Source organism: Pongo pygmaeus, chromosome 6 (assembly GCF_028885625.2).
Source record: "Pongo pygmaeus isolate AG05252 chromosome 6, NHGRI_mPonPyg2-v2.0_pri, whole genome shotgun sequence".
Lineage (NCBI taxonomy): Eukaryota > Metazoa > Chordata > Mammalia > Primates > Hominidae > Pongo > Pongo pygmaeus.
This window is the reverse complement of record NC_072379.2, coordinates 20,668,464-20,683,893: the sequence shown is the minus strand read 5'-3', so window position 1 is coordinate 20,683,893 and position 15,430 is coordinate 20,668,464. Positions and strand designations below refer to the sequence as shown.

The following is a 15,430-nucleotide window of genomic DNA, read 5'->3' as shown; positions in this document are numbered from 1 at the left end:
TCCGCCTCCCAAAATGCTGAGATTACAGGCGTGAGCCACCGCACGCAACCTAAACTGCCCAATTTTAAGGGAACAGTTGGGAAAACACTTGCTTAAAAAGGAAGTGAAGGAGTTGCCACGACTGTGGTTAGCTGTGTGAAGACCCTAGAAAACCTATGTAAACTCCTGGGGGCTCACAGTCTTACTGCCTGGTCAAGAACCTTAGAAAACTTAGATGTATGTGTTAGGAGACCAGGTCTGAAAGCTCCCAGGGTTGTATAAACTTCTATATTAAGTTCCGTGATGCCCGATGGGTAGTCCCACATTTGGACACGCTATTGCTATTGCTGCTTCCTTCCTTATCATGAAAAGAGCAGAAGATGCAGATAATACATGAAGCAGGAAGACAAAGGGAAGACACTGAACTTGTCACCTACCTTTGGGTGTCCCTCATGCTGCGTGTTTCCCATTGAGCCTCACTTATCAGTGACACAGGGAATGATCCCTTTGCTGTCCACTTTCCCTGTGGCTGCCTGGAGATAGGGGAGGCAGATCGTGTCACTTGCCAACATTGTGTTGCTGTGGATTCGTTGGAGGGACAGGAACAGGAAATTTTCCTGGTGGTGTATGTGTCACGGGGGCTCACAGGGGTACTTTTGAATCTTCTCACTGGCCTCTGATTCTGTGACCCTGGTTATTACATGTTCAGAAAGTGTCAGCTTATTTGAAAGTGATACTTGTATTTTCTATTTAAACATCGCCAAAGACCATCACGCTTTTTTTTTTTTTAATTGAAACATTTTGGTATTTTTTATTTTTTGGAGATAGTCTTGCTCTTTCATATGAACATGAAGGGACTCATCGTCTTTCTCCTGCAGTATGTCTTTAATTTAATAACATATCAATGAAGGGTCATGTCTGAATGAATTGTAGAAGTTTAGGACCTAAAAAAGGAAGGTCCCAGAAACCGGGCTTTGGTTTATTTCTACTACTACACTTGCTATTGAAACCAAGCAGGTGACTTCATTTCTCTTGGATTCAGCTTTCTCATGTGTCAGGATGGGAGAGGAAGGGAGGCGTTGGGATAAGTGTCATTCCGCTGTCTGTACTTCAAATCTGGCTAACACACGTGTGGCAAATACTTAGATTTGTTGACAGTGGTTTCCTGGAGTGGTGTCTTGAACGATTCTGAGCAGGCTCAGCAAGAAAGTGTGTTTGAGTTGATTGGGCGTATCTGTCATGGAGAAGGAAGTAATGAATGGGGAGTGCTCGCAGCATTCCTGGGGCATTCCTGTTTATTATCTCAATACCTGGTGCTGATGTTTCCTGTCCCTTATCGGGAATCCTGACTACTCTGTGTCTGATGACTGGAACTTACTGAGTGCTGCTTAGTTGCATCATAGACACCACCTGTCTTTGAACAGCTACCCTGCCTCTTGATGAGAATGCAAAGGCTGCCAGGGACCACTGCTGTATGGAATGGACTTCGGTCATTTCTGCTTAGAGCACAGAGGTCATTTTGACTAATAACATAACTCTCCTTTTGATTGAAAGTGTTAAAATGTTCCTCCTAAAAGTACTTATTTTTTAGGCTTGTTCTTCAGATTTGCCCAATATCCTAAGTAAAATGCCTTCAATATGAAGTGGATATTGCTTGATTGTAGGGAACTTGTCCATAATGTACTTGAGAATGCAGGTACAAGTAAAAGAATGTCAGTGTCAAATTTCATCTTCTACAAATTATGTTCTCTTGCACTTTCAGCTCAAGCTGTTGGACTCGCCGAGGCAGTAAAAGTACCATATCCTGTGTTTGAATCAAACTCCAATTTCCTGTATATAGAAGGCTTGCCAGACAGGATTCCCTTCCGAAGCCCTACCTGGTTTGGAATTCCATGACTTGAAAGGATCCTTTGTGGGAGTAATAAAATGAAGTTTGTTGTTAAAAAGTAAATTCTGGGCGGGACATGGTGGCTCACATCTGTAATCCCAGCACTTTGGGAGGCTGAGGCGGGCAGATCACCTGAAGTCAGGAGTTTGAGACCAGCCTGGCAAACATGGCGAAACCCCATATCTATTAAAAATACAAAGAATTAGCTGGGCGTGGTGGCAGGTGCCTGGAAACCCAGCTACTTGGGAGGCTGAAGCAGGAGAATCACTTGAACCTGGGAGGCAGAGGCTGCAGTGAGCCGAGATCACACCACAGCACTCCAGCCTGGGTGACAGAGTGAGACTCTGCCTCAACAACAACAACAACAACAATAAAAAAGTAATTTCTATTTGCCACTGTAGTCATTTCTGGAATTAAAACAATAAAATGATATTTCTACTAAAATGTTTTTCTAGCTAGAGGTGACAAGTGTGGCTGTGAGTCCTTGATGAAAAGTCTGGCTCTGAGCTGCAGTCCTGGCACTCTCCATTGACCCCACATCCCATACTCAGTCATCTTCATCAGTACAAGAATAGTGACCCCTGCCTCCACGATGTTCAGACAGACTGTGGTGGCTTGCACTATGCCTAAGTACTTGAATGACGTTTAATCTGCTAGGTTTTATTTGCTTTGTCATTCCTGGGTCAGTCTTGTTGGCGACTAAATATTGACGATTGAGTTTCCTTCCTTTTTTTTTTTTGAGACAAAGCTTCACTCTTGTTGTCCTAGCTGGAGTGCAATGGCGCGATCTTTACTCAGTGCAACTTCCGCCTCCCAGGTTCAAGTGATTCTTCTGCCTCAGCCTCCCGAGTAGCTGGGATTACGGGTATGCGCCACCATGCCCTGCTAGTTTTTGTATTTTTTGTAGAGACGGGGTTTTACCAAGTTGGTCAGGCTGGTCTCAAACTTCTGACCTCAGGCGACCCACCCGCCTCAGCCTCCCAAAGTGTTGGGACTACAGGTGTGAGTCACTGTGCCCGGCCTGATGATTTTTTTATTATATCTGTGTTTCTGCAGAATTTTAGTGGCTGAAGAAAGTACACTAGTGTTAATTTTCTTTTTCATGAAAGAAGTGATTTACTCTTCATTCAATTACTTGCCAGTCATGGGAAGGAAAAGTCAAGGTTTTCATCCACAATGATAGGAATTATTGTGACATTACAGGATGACTCTGTGAACACCTTTAGGGAAAAACCCTGGTCATATCACAACCATTTTACTTGCTGTGAGACCACCATTGTACTGGCTACTGTAACATTTCTTGGTTTTCTAGACCCGAACTAGTTATTTTCTACTTGCCTCCTGGAATGGCTAATAAAATAAACACTAAAGGTAGAAGATTACCTGTACTTCGTATTATATTTCACTGCATTAAGACATTCTTTATCAGCATTCCTTAAATCACACAGAATCATTGGCCACTATCTTTGTGGGACTTGCAGTTAGTTTCTTGGCTTTTGAAGGTGTTTTATTTAATGGACCTCTTTTTCTTTAAAAAACCATTTTATTGGAAGTGTCACATTTGCAATCCCACTTCATTCATGTTTCCATGGCTTTGTTGAGCCCCCTGTGGAGGATTACACTACAAGTTTAATTCTGCAGGTTTCTTTTTTTTTTTTTTTTTCTTGAGACAAGAGTCTCGCTCTGTCGACCAGGCTGGAGTGCAGTGGCGCAATGTTGGCTGACCGCAGCCTCCGCCTCCCGGGTTCAAGCAATTCTCCTGCATCAGTCTCCCGAGTAGCTGGGGGCTACAGGTGTGTGCCACCATGCCCAGTCAATTTTTTGTATTTTTTTTTTTTTTTTTTTTTTTTTAGTAGAGATGAGGTTTCACCATTTTCGCCAGGCTGGTCTCAAAACTCCTAACCTTGTGATCCACCCGCCTCGGCCTCCCAAAGTGCTGGGATTACAGTCATGAGCCACCACGCCCAGCCACAGGTTTCTTTGAAAAGAGCCAAACTGAATGAATTTTAACACTCTGCCCTTATAAAGCATCTCCTTCTGTATTTTTTTCCTACAATAGACTAAAGTAATTCTGTGCTTATTTTATAGCTTTGCAGTGCCCAAAAAGACCATGAAGCCCTGAGAGTAATGAAAAGCTTCCTGACATTGAGGTCACTGTGGAAGGTAAGGGCCAGTCCTTGGCATGTTTCTGTTGATTCTCCATTGTAATAGTTATGTCAGTTCACTAGCTATGTGTTTATACAGATGAAGGTAACCAAACTAGTTGTACATATGAACAGCTTCCTTTGATAAAGCTAAATTTCTGAATGTTTTTAATTGAAATTTTGAAAATGATTAACAAAAAATAAATAAAATGGATCACATCATAAACTGCACTCAAGAAAATCCCTAAAATGCTTTTCCTCTATTACAACAAATAAGGGTGCAGAAGGTCATGTGGAATGTTTCTTCGTCTTTTGTCCTCTTTGTTTTTTCTCTTCTTTTAAGGAAAGAAAGTTGAGGGGTAGTTTAAACAGCAGTGCCTGAAATGAAAGTGTTTCCTACGACACCCCCTAACGTACTTCGTTCTCTCCATGCCCCACGGGGTCTGCAGGGTTCTCATCTTTTCATGTTCACAGTATTGAAATACCTCATACAATACCAAAGACAGTTCCCAACCAACCCTCAAATATGTGTATTTCTTCCATCTCCTCATAAATGCAAAAGGAAATAACTGTGTTAGGATCATTCTTTTTTTTTTTTTTTTTGGAGATGGAGGTCTCGCTCTGTCCCCCAGGCTGGAGTGTAGTGGCGTGATCTCAGCTCGCTGCAGCCTCTGCCTCCCAGGTTGAAGCAATTCTCCCACCTCTTTCTCCTGAGTAGCTGGGACTACAGGTGCACTCTGCCACGTCCAGCTAATTTTTTGTATTTTAGTAGAGACGGGAATTCACCATGTTGCCCAAGCTGGTCTCGAACTCCTGAGCTCAGGCAATCTGCCGCCTCGGCCTCCCGAAGTGCTATGATTACAGGCATGAGCCACCGCACCTGGCCTAGGATCATTCTTTATGTCCTAGGTGTCAGTTTTTTAAATAAAGAGTTTGCAGTACTGGTGTTTAGTGGTGCGGTAATTTCCATTTAATCATCTGGCATACTCAGAGAGAAGATACCAGATGACTAAGAGTATACCTCACAAAGAGTATACCAGATGACTAAATGGGGATGAGAGCGAGTATTTAAATGCTTCATTCATTGATGCTGTTAAGGGAAAGTTTACTTAATAACATAAACTCTTGGTTATGAATTAGATGTTTCTCCTATGAAAGCTTGTAGGCATCTTTTAGCAACTTAATACCAGATTATTTCTGTTCAGAACTGCGAAGAATTAAAAATACATTCAAACCTGTACTTTTCTCCTTTTGAAAAAGATGAGAGGATCAGAGATCTCTCCTCTACACGAGGTGCCATCCTTTCCTGAAGGAGCTCCTTGTAAAGTGCATGAGGTGTTCCTTTTGGTAAAAAGACACACTGCGCAACCACAGAGACCTGAGCCTGAACCTATAAAGATTTGAACAAGGTGAACAGTGACACTATGTAAAACACGTGCCACCATGCCTGGCCTCTGCTAGTCCTATATTGTCTAGAGTTCTTTTTTTGGTAGCCAGTTTGTCATTATGCCTTTGCCCTGTCATAATTAGTATTTTTTTTTATTTTAAATTTGACACTTTACACATTTGAGTGGTTTATGTCTCCTGTTTGGATTCTGACAAATACAGAATTGATGCTAGGAAGGGTCCTGGGAAATAGACCCACACAACTGGGATTTGGGCGTAGATTTGGTTATCCAAGGGGCAGCGCTGAGCTCCTTGCCAGTGGGAAATGGGATGCTGGTGATTTCCAGGAAGTGGCCTCATAATGACTCAAGCTACCACTTACTGTTGATTGTGATGAAATGCCAGCTGAGGCACATGCCTTGGGAGCTAAGTGGCTGCTGTACTTGACCACTACGAAGACTGGTGTGGGAAGAATCCTTTTGGATTCTCCAGCCTGTGTTGCCCAGGCTGGAGCACAGTGGTGTGATCTGCTCACTTGAGCAGGGGCCCCTAATCCCTGGGTCACAGGCCTGTACTGGGCCACACAGCAGGAGGTGAGCAGAGGGTGGGCGAGCGAAGCTTCATCTGTATTTACAGCCGCTCCCCACGTTACCACCTGATCTCTGCCTCCTGTGAGATCAGCGGCAACATCAGATTCTCATGTGAGCACAAACCCTGTTGTGAACTGTGCATGCAAGGGATCTGTCTTGCTGTGTCCTTAGGAGAATCTAATGCCTGATGGTCTGCCACTGTCTCCCATCACCCCCAGATGGGACCATCTAGTTGCCGAAAAACAAGCTGAGGCCTCTCACTCATTCTACATTATGGTGAGTTATATAATTATTTTGTTATATGCTACAATGAAATAATAATAAAGTGCACAATAAATGTAATGTTCTTGATATATCCCAAAACTGACCTTTGCTGCCCCGAGTCTATGGAAAAACTGTCTTACACAAAACTAGTCCCTCGTGCCTCAAAAACTGAGGACCACTGCACTTGAGCACTTACAGAGAGAAAAACAAAAAGCTGAAGTCTTCACCTCTCAGCATAAGTCATGGTCTAAGATCCACGATAGCCCAAACAGAATTTCTTATTTCTTGTATCCACGGGGCTGATATCATTGGAAGTCAAACACAAACTTAAATGTGCGGGTTGCCGAATTACAATGACAGTTGAATCAGTTGAATTCACTGTGTCACCAAGGTTCTCAAGAGAATGTTAGGGCACTAATAAATGAAGAATGGGATCTTTTTTTTTTTTTTCTTTTGAGACAGTCTCCCTGTGTTGCCCAGGCTGGAGCACAGTGGTGTGATCTTAGCTCACTGCAGTCTCAACCTCCCAGGCTCAAGCTATCCTTCTGCCTCAGCCTCCAGGGGAGCTGGGACCACAGGGATGAGCCACCATGGCCGGCTAATTTTTGTGTTTTTTTTAGAGATGTGGTTTCACCGCATTGCTCAGGCTGGTCTCAAACTCCTGGGCTCAAGCCATCCACCCACCTTGGACTTCCCAATTTTTGAGATTATAGGCAGGAGCCACCATGCCCGGCCCTGTTCTCTTTTACACTAGTTTATTGTGAGGACCTCCAATTGTCTTCCTGACTTGTATAGGCTTGCTTACTTCAGCCTGTTCACTGAAGCCAGAAGAATTCTCCTAAAAGGCAAATTTGGGTCAGAATTGTCCTCGATTAAAACCTGATGGTGACTGCCCATTGTCTTTAAGACAAAGTCCAAACTAATTTGGCCACAGGGCCTGGTAAGAGCTGGCCTCCACTCACCTTCCCAGTTTTATCCTGCACCACCCTCCCCTCCAGCCACACGGAATGTCAGTTTCCTTGGGGGACTTTACTGGTCCTTCTTCAGGAAACCCTCTCCCTACCTCCATCATCACTCTTTCACTTTCATCTTTGCTCATCTTTAGCCTCAGCCGAGATGTCTCACCCCACTCTCTGTGATGCAACAAGAAGCCCCTGGGGAGCATTTCAGTCCCACTCTATACTTCTGTCATGTGCTCATCACAGTCTGGTAAGTGTTGGCCTGTGATTCCTAGATTAGTCCATTTTGCATTGCTATAAGGAAATACCTCAGACTGGGTAGTTTATAAAGAAAAAAGGTTTATTTGGCTCACAGTCCTGCCGACTATACAAGTAGCATGGTGCCAGGCTGGGCGCAGTGGTCCACACCTGTAATCCTGGTACTTTGGGGTGCTGAGGCAGGAGGATTGCTTGAGCCCAGAAGTTTGAAACCAGCCTGGGAAACATGGTGAGATCTTGTCTCTAGTAAAAATAAAAAAAAATAGCCAGGCGTGGTAGTGCATTGACGCATGCCTGTGGTCCCAGCTACTTGGGAGGCTAAGGTAAAAAGATCTCTTTATCCCAGGATGTCAGGGTTGCAGTGAGCCATAATTACACCACTGCTCTCTAGCCTGAGTGTCAGAGTGAGACCCTGTCTCAGAAAAACAAAAGCATAGTACCAGCATCTGCTGGTGAGGACCTCAGGAGGCTTCCACCCATGGCGGAAGGTGAAGGAGGAGCCGACATGTCACTTGTTGAGAAGAAGGAGCAACGGAGAGAGGAGGAGGTGCCAGGCTCTTTAAACAACCAGCTCTCATGTGAACTAGTAGAGAGAGAACTCACTCATTACCTTGGGGAGGGCACCAAGCCATTCATGAGGGATCTGCCCCCATGACCCACACACCTCCCACCAGGCACCACCTCCAACATTAGGGATTCAATTTCAGTATGAGATTTGGAGGAGACAAACATTCAAACTGTATCAATTTCCTGCCACCCTATAAGCTACATGAGGGCAGAAACTCTTTTTCTTTTCTTTTTTCTTTTTTTTTTTGAGACGGAGTTTCACTCTTGTTGCCCAGGCTGGAGTGCAGTACCGCGACCTCAGCTCGCTGCAACCTCCGCCTCTCAGGTTCAAGCGATTCTCCTGACTCAGCCTCCTAAGTAACTGGGATTACAGGCATGCACAACCATGCCCCACTAATTTCTGTACTTTTAGTAGAGACGGGGTTTCACTCTGTTAGTAAGGCTGGTCACAAACTCCTGACCTCAGGTGATTCACCTGCCTCGGTTTTCCAAAGTGCTGGGATTACAGGTGTGAGCCACTGCTCCTGGCCAAGGGCAGAAACTCTTATACCTTGTTCACTGCTGTTTCCTGGGCACCTATTATAGTGCCTGGTATATAGTAGGTGCTCAATATGTATTTGTTAGGGTCTGATGTGTTGGTTCAAGCCTGTAATCCCATCGCTTTGGGAGATGGGGGCCAGAGGATTGCTTGTGCCCGGGAATTCAAGGCCAGCCTGGGAAACATAGTGAGACCCTGTCTCTAGAAAAAAATAATAAGCTGGCCAGGCGTGGTGGCTCACGCCTGTAATCCCAGCACTTTGGGAGGCCAAGGTGTGCAGATCACCTGAGGTCAGGAGTTCAAGACCAGCCTGGCCAACATGGTGAAACCCCATCTCTACTGAAAATACAAAAATTAGTCGGGCATGGTGGCACACACCTGTAATTCAAGCTACTCGGGAGGCTGAGGAAAGAGAATCGCTTGAACTCAGGAGGCAGAGGTTGCAGTGAGCCAGGATCATGCCACTGCACTCCATTCAGCCTGGGTGACAGAGCAAGACTCCGTCTGAAAAAAAAAAACAAAGAAAAAACTAATAAACGTAGCCAGGTGTGGTGTTACATGGCTGTAATCCCAACTACTTGGGAGGCTGAGGTGGGAGAATCACTTGAGCCCAGTTGATGGAAGCTGTAGTGAGCCATAATCACCTCGCCGTACCTCAGCCTGTGTGACTGAGGGGGACTCTGTCTCAAAAAAAGTAAAAAAAAGAAAAAGAAAAGAGAAATATTCGTTAGGGAAAAAAAGAGTGAGCAAGCAAAGTTTCAGGAGAGTACTGTGAATGTGGGTCATGTCAGTAGAGCGTAGGGACTTGGGCAGGAGCGGCTGGACTTGAAGAGCAGGTTGGTGGAGACCAGGTCATTTATCCTAAGCAGTTTGCCCTGTAGCATGTAGATCAAATATCGCACGTTGGCTGCTGGCAACTGAACTGGGCTTCCTGTTTCTGTGTTTGGTTTGACCATCACAGTGTTGAAGAACTGTTGAAGTGAATACCTTGCAGTTTGCTACAGTTTCCCCCGGTCTCCCACATTACTCCGGCCTCCTTACCTCCTGTAGGTTGCCTGACCCTCTGAGACCTGTGTTTGCTATTCCTGCAGATGGGTGGGTATGAGGTGATTTAAGGAGGAAGATTTAATATATGAGTTGTAGAAAGATAAATAGACTGGGCGCAGTGGCTAAAGCCTGTAATCCCAGCACTTTGGGAGGCCAAGGCGGAAGGATTAGTTTGACCCAGGAGTTCAAGACCAGTCTGAGCCACATAGCGAGACCCCCTCTCTACAAAAAATTTAAAAATTAGCGAGGCATGGTGGCATGCACCTGTAATCCCAGCTACTCGGGAGGCTGAAGTGGGAGGATAGCTCGAGCCCAGGAGTTGAAAGCTGCAGTAAGCGGTGATCTCGCCACTGCACTCCAGTCTGAGTGACAGAGTGAGACCCTATCTCAGGGAAAAAAAAAAAAAGCAAGAGAGATAAATAGATCCAGCATTAGTGGGAGTGTGCTTTTGAGTGTTCTTTAGGAGAAAATTTTATTTTCTTCTTTAAATTTTTTATATTCTAGCAAGCCATTTCTTCAACAAGGAGAAATTGATTTCGTCCAAAGAGCCCTAGGAGCAAGGGCAGACTCAGAAAAATCAGAGGCACTGTAGTCAGTTTGAGCAGCTTATGTCTTCAGACTGCTAAGCTGGCCAGTGCCAGGCTGGGTCCCTTTAATTTGTCAAACACAAATCACCCTGCTGGAATCTCAAGTTGGATCTGCAGTAGATCACTATTAACTCAGCAGCTTGCTATGTTGTGAGTCCTTATGCCAGGAACTGTGCGGGATACAAAATGTAAGAGAAGGCTGGAATAGAGCATCTCCCGGGGAAATGAGAGCCAGTGATACAGCGGTGCCCCATGGAGACAGCCAGCTGGTGTTTGGTAGTGCTTTGTGGAACGGCTGTACTTTGGTAAGGTCTCCACATCTGCAATGTGGCCTTCAATATTGTAGGTCCCCAAACTCCAGGTTTTTACATTCCCTGCATAGGTCAGGGTCGTAGGGAGTGATTCATCCTAGCAGAACTCTCTGGTTTTTAAGGCAGGCGTTCCATTTATTAATTGACAAAGGAGGCATATTTCTCCTTTAGTAACCTGATGATTTAGGTGCTTTCTTCAGGGACACCCTTTCCACATAAAGGTTCTTGGAAAACTAAGCAGAGTATGAGGAAAAGGCTGTGAACAAGCTTGCTGGTCCCTCCCTGTCCTAAAAAAGAGCATACCTCTTCTGTAACCAGAAAACCCTTTTCACTAGTCAAGGCTGGGCAGACTCAGATGAAAGTGTGTGTGTGTGTGTGTGTGTGTGTGTGTGTGTGTGTGTGTGTGTGTGTGTGTGTGTGTGTGTGTGTGTGTGTGTGTGTGTGTGTGTGTGTGTGTGTGTGTGTGTGTGTGTGTGTGTGTGTGTGTGTGTGTGTGTGTGTGTGTGTGTGTGTGTGTGTGTGTGTGTGTGTGTGTGTGTGTGTGTGTGTGTGTGTCTCTACAGGGTCTCACTCTGTCACCCAGGCTGGGGTGCAGTGGTGAGATCAGAGCTCACTGCAGCTTCCACTTTTGTAGCTTCCACTTTCGTCCTCCCACTTCAGCCTGCAGAGTAGCTGGGACTATAGGACTGTGCCACCACACCCAGCTCATTTTCTAATTTTTCGTAGAGATGAGGTTTCACTGTGTTGCCCAGGCTGGTCTTGAACTTCTGGCCTTACAGGATCCTCCTGCCTTAGTCTCCCAATAGGCTGGGATTATAGGTATGAGCCACCTCACCTGACCTGTGATGAGTTTTCAACAATGTGATTCCTCTTTTACAGAATCACCTAAGCTAAAGATTCTTTTGAGAACAAGAGCTAGCCTGTGGTTTCATGGCTTTTCTTCCATTTGTGGTTCTTGCCAAGTGGAATTTAAATGACCTCTTATCAAGATGGATAAACCCAAGTTTCCCAGTGCTGGAATATAGAAAATGGATGGACAAGTAAGTCCCACTCAGCACCCATAGCCCACACATGGGGACCTCAACACACCTGGGCCCCAGACATCACCTTTCATTGTGGGTAGCTCAGACATGACACTTTTGGTTGTTAAGTGCCCACTGGCAATAGTTTCTATAACAGCAAGTGAAGGAATAAATAGTCACCAAAACATATTCTGTTCCCAATTCCAACATTAATTGGGTGAGATAATTATTTTATGAAGAATTTTCATATGGCACAGTCCTGGCCATATGTTCAAGTGAACAGAAAAATTCTATTAAAAAGTCAACCTTCTATCTCACTCTGTTGCCCAGACTGGAGCGCAGTGGTGCAATTATGGCTCACTGCAGCCACAACTTCCTGGGCTCAAGCAGTCCTCCTGTCTCAGCTTCACAAGTAGCTGGGACTACAGGTGCTTGTCACTACACTTCACTAATTTTCCCATTTTTCCTATATGTGGATTCCACAGGACTGACTCGAAAACTTGAGTATGTGTGGATTTTGGTATACATAGAAATGGAGGAGCTGGAACCAATCCCCCCATATACCAAGGGACAAATTGTGTCTGTTTCTACAATTATACTGTAGGATACATTATGTTCCATGACAATGGTAATTTTTAATGACAGTTTTTAATTGAGTGGAATTACCATAAAAATAATAAAAGTAGCAGCTAATATTTACTGAGCTGTTACTAGGTACCTATAACTACGATAGATTTTTAAATTTCCCATAACTCTTCCTTATTCCACTTAACCACACTATCTTAAATTACTCATGCTTGCTTCGGTAGCACATATACTAAAGTTGGAACAATAGAGAGATTGGCATGGCCTCTGTGCAAGAATGTCATGCAAATTTGTGAAGCATTCCATATATTTTAAAAAAAGAGAAAAAAATTACTCCCAGATTTTCACTGGGTACCTGTGACCTTTTGTTTGAATTATATCCAAACATGATATTTCCAGAAGTGAGATTACTGTGAGTCACAGGGCATGAGCATTCTTATTACACCTGATGTAAATTGTCGAGCTTTCAGGCATGGTGGCTGTCTGCCTTTAATTCCAGCACTTTGGGAGGCTGAGGTGGGAGGGAGGATTGCTTGAAGCCAGGAGTTAGAGGAGGCAGTATAGGGAGTCACTGTCTGTATTATTTTAAAAAGACTGCCAAGCTTTACCCTGGAAGGCTTATATACAATTTAAACACCACTAATAGTGTAAAAAAATTGCCCATTTCAGGCCAGGCGCAGTGGCTCATGCCTGTAATCCCTGTACTTTGGGAGGCTGAGGTGGGTGGGTCACGAGATAGAAATCGAGACCTCCCTGGCCGACATGGTGAAACCCCGTCTCTACTAAAAATACAAAAATTGGCTGGGCGTGCTGGCCTGTGCCTGTAATCTCAGCTACTTGAGATGCTGAGGCAGGAGCATCACTTGAACACAGGAGGTGGAAGTTGCAGTGAGCACGCCACTGCACTCCAGCCTGGCGATAGAGTGAGACTCTGTCTCAAAAAAAAAAAAAAAAAAGAAAATGCACATTTCATTGCACCTTTGCCGGCACAGGGTATTATAATTTAACAAGTTATTTTTTTGTTTGACTATTTTTAATAAGTAAAAGACCTAGTATTACTTCGTTTTTATTTGTCATATTTTAATATCTTTCCTTGTGTTAGCTTATCACCTTTATTTCTTCATTGTCTTTTTTTATTTTTTTATTTTATTTTTATTTTATTTTTTTTATATTTGTCGCCGAGGCTTGAGTGTAGTGGTACAGTCTTGACTCACTGCAGCCTTGACCTCCTGGGCTCAGGTGATCCTTCCACCTCAGTTGCTGAGACTATAGGCACATGGAACCATACCTGGCTAATTTTTTTGATTTTTAGTAGAGACGAGGTCTTGCTATGTTTCCCAGGCTGTTCTGGAATTCCTGGCCTCAAGCGATCCTCCCACCACCCCCTCCCAAAGTACTGGTATTATAAGTGTGAGCCACCATGCCTGGGCTGTCTGTGTCTTTTCCCTTTATTTATAGAGTTAATGTGTCTTTTACTAATTTGATTATCTATTTTTTATGAAATTATAAAAATAGTAAATACTTTTAAATAAAGAAGTGAAAATTTTCCTTCACTCTTTAGACCCGCAATTTTATCTCAGGAAATAATTGTTCTTGCAAAAATGGGCCATATTCTTCAAGATATATATAGGCTAATTGGACATCACTTCACATTTTCATATTTTGTGGACATCTGTGCCAATACCTATTGATCTATCTTAATCCTTTTCATGGTTGCGTAATATTTTATTATATAGATGTATCACAATTTACCAGTCAGCCACTGTAGGCATTTAGGCTCCTTGTAATATTTGCTTCGAGCTCTTTATATAATTAAAAATTAATCCCCTCAGCCAGATGTGGCAGCTCAACCTGTAATCCCAGCACTTTGGAAGGCTGAGGTGGGAGAACTGCTTGAGGGTAGGAGATCATCACCAGCCTGGTCAACATAGTGACACTTTGTTTCTATTAAAAATTTTTTAAAAATGAGCTGGACATTGCAGTGCACAGCTGTAGTCCCAGCTACATGGGACGCTGAGACTGGAGGATCACTTGAGCCTAGGAGGTTGAGGCTGTAGTAAGCTGTGATCACACCACTGCACTCCAGCTTTGGTAAGAGAGTAAGACTGTGTTTCTTAAATAAAATAAAAATCAGGTGGGAAGATTGCTGTAGCCCCCGGAGGTAGAGGCTGCCGTGAGCTGTGATTATACCACTGCAGTCCTGCCCACGCAATAGAGCAAGACCCTTTCTCAAAGAATAAAATAAAATAAAAATTAACCCTTTATCATATTTCCCACTAACACCTTCCGTCCTACGTTTTTCCTAGAAGCCCTTGAATTTTGTTTGCTTTTCACATACCATTTAAAACTTTTAAGTACTGATGTCTGTCTGTTCCATCCCTCCTTTTTTTTTTTTTTCTTTTTAAAGAATGTCTTTTTGTCGCTTCTAGCTGGATCTACCATGAAAGACTTCAGAGTCCAGGAAGAGAGACTGACTGGGCAACATGTTATTCAGGTACAAAAAGACTTGGACTATAACTAAAAAATGATCAAATAATAGTGCATACATCAAGAACAATGGAAAGCACTTCTGGAGGGTGAGAGAAGCTTCCAGTTAAGTTGACATTGAATCTGGGTCCTGAAAGATGAGGAAGAGTTGTATGAGAGTGAGGAGGGAAGGGGGAGGTGGAGGGATGGGGAATGGGCTGGGGTGGGATGGAGTGAGCTGTCCAGGCAGGGAAACCAGCACTGTAAAGACCTGGATAATGAAGATGGCACATTTTGTTCAGGGAATGGTGAAGTAAGAGTGGCAGGAATGCTTTGGAGAGACAGCAATTTGCTTTTATGGAATTTTGCCCAAGAGACCTCATTACAATTTCTAATCTTTTGGTGTTATCATCCATCACTGTCCTTGTCAAATAGTTTGGAATAGGTATGATGATCACAATAACATCAAGCATAATATTTCATTAATTTTCAGAATTAGAGAAGATGATGTGATGATGGAAGAAGAGGTCAGAGAGGGAGATTTGAAGATGTTGCAGTTCTGGCCTTCAAGATGAAGTCAGGGGCTACCTTCAGGGTGAGTCAAGGAATGGGGTGGCTTCTAGAAGCTGGAAGCACATTCTCTCTAGAGCCTCCAGAAGGAATGCAGCCCCTCTTACACCTTGACTTTAGCCTTAATAGGCCTAGTTTGGGCTTCTGGTTCCCAGAACTGTAATATGGCAGATCTTTGGTGTTTTAAGGCACTAAATGTAGGGTAGTTTGTTGCAGCAGCAAGAAGAAATGAACATGAGCCAGGGGCAGTTGCTCACACCTGTAATCTC

General features: G+C 43.9%; 1 long non-coding RNA gene and 1 other non-coding gene across 2 annotated transcripts in view; both read left to right on the top strand.

The window, feature by feature from the left end:
• The window catches only part of LOC129040483 (uncharacterized), a 44,682-nt gene that overhangs the window by 23,581 nt on the left and 5,671 nt on the right, over positions 1-15,430 (top strand). Inside the window, exons 4-10 of the long non-coding RNA XR_010127066.1 lie at positions 1,742-2,245; positions 3,956-4,030; positions 6,159-6,263; positions 7,357-7,460; positions 11,398-11,558; positions 14,555-14,619; positions 15,085-15,186. This is a non-coding gene — a long non-coding RNA (uncharacterized LOC129040483). The remainder of the gene's footprint in view (positions 1-1,741; positions 2,246-3,955; positions 4,031-6,158; positions 6,264-7,356; positions 7,461-11,397; positions 11,559-14,554; positions 14,620-15,084; positions 15,187-15,430) is intronic.
• LOC129041769 (U6 spliceosomal RNA) lies at positions 12,334-12,437 on the top strand. Its single transcript, XR_008503922.1, has one exon. It is a non-coding gene; the product is annotated as a U6 spliceosomal RNA (small nuclear RNA).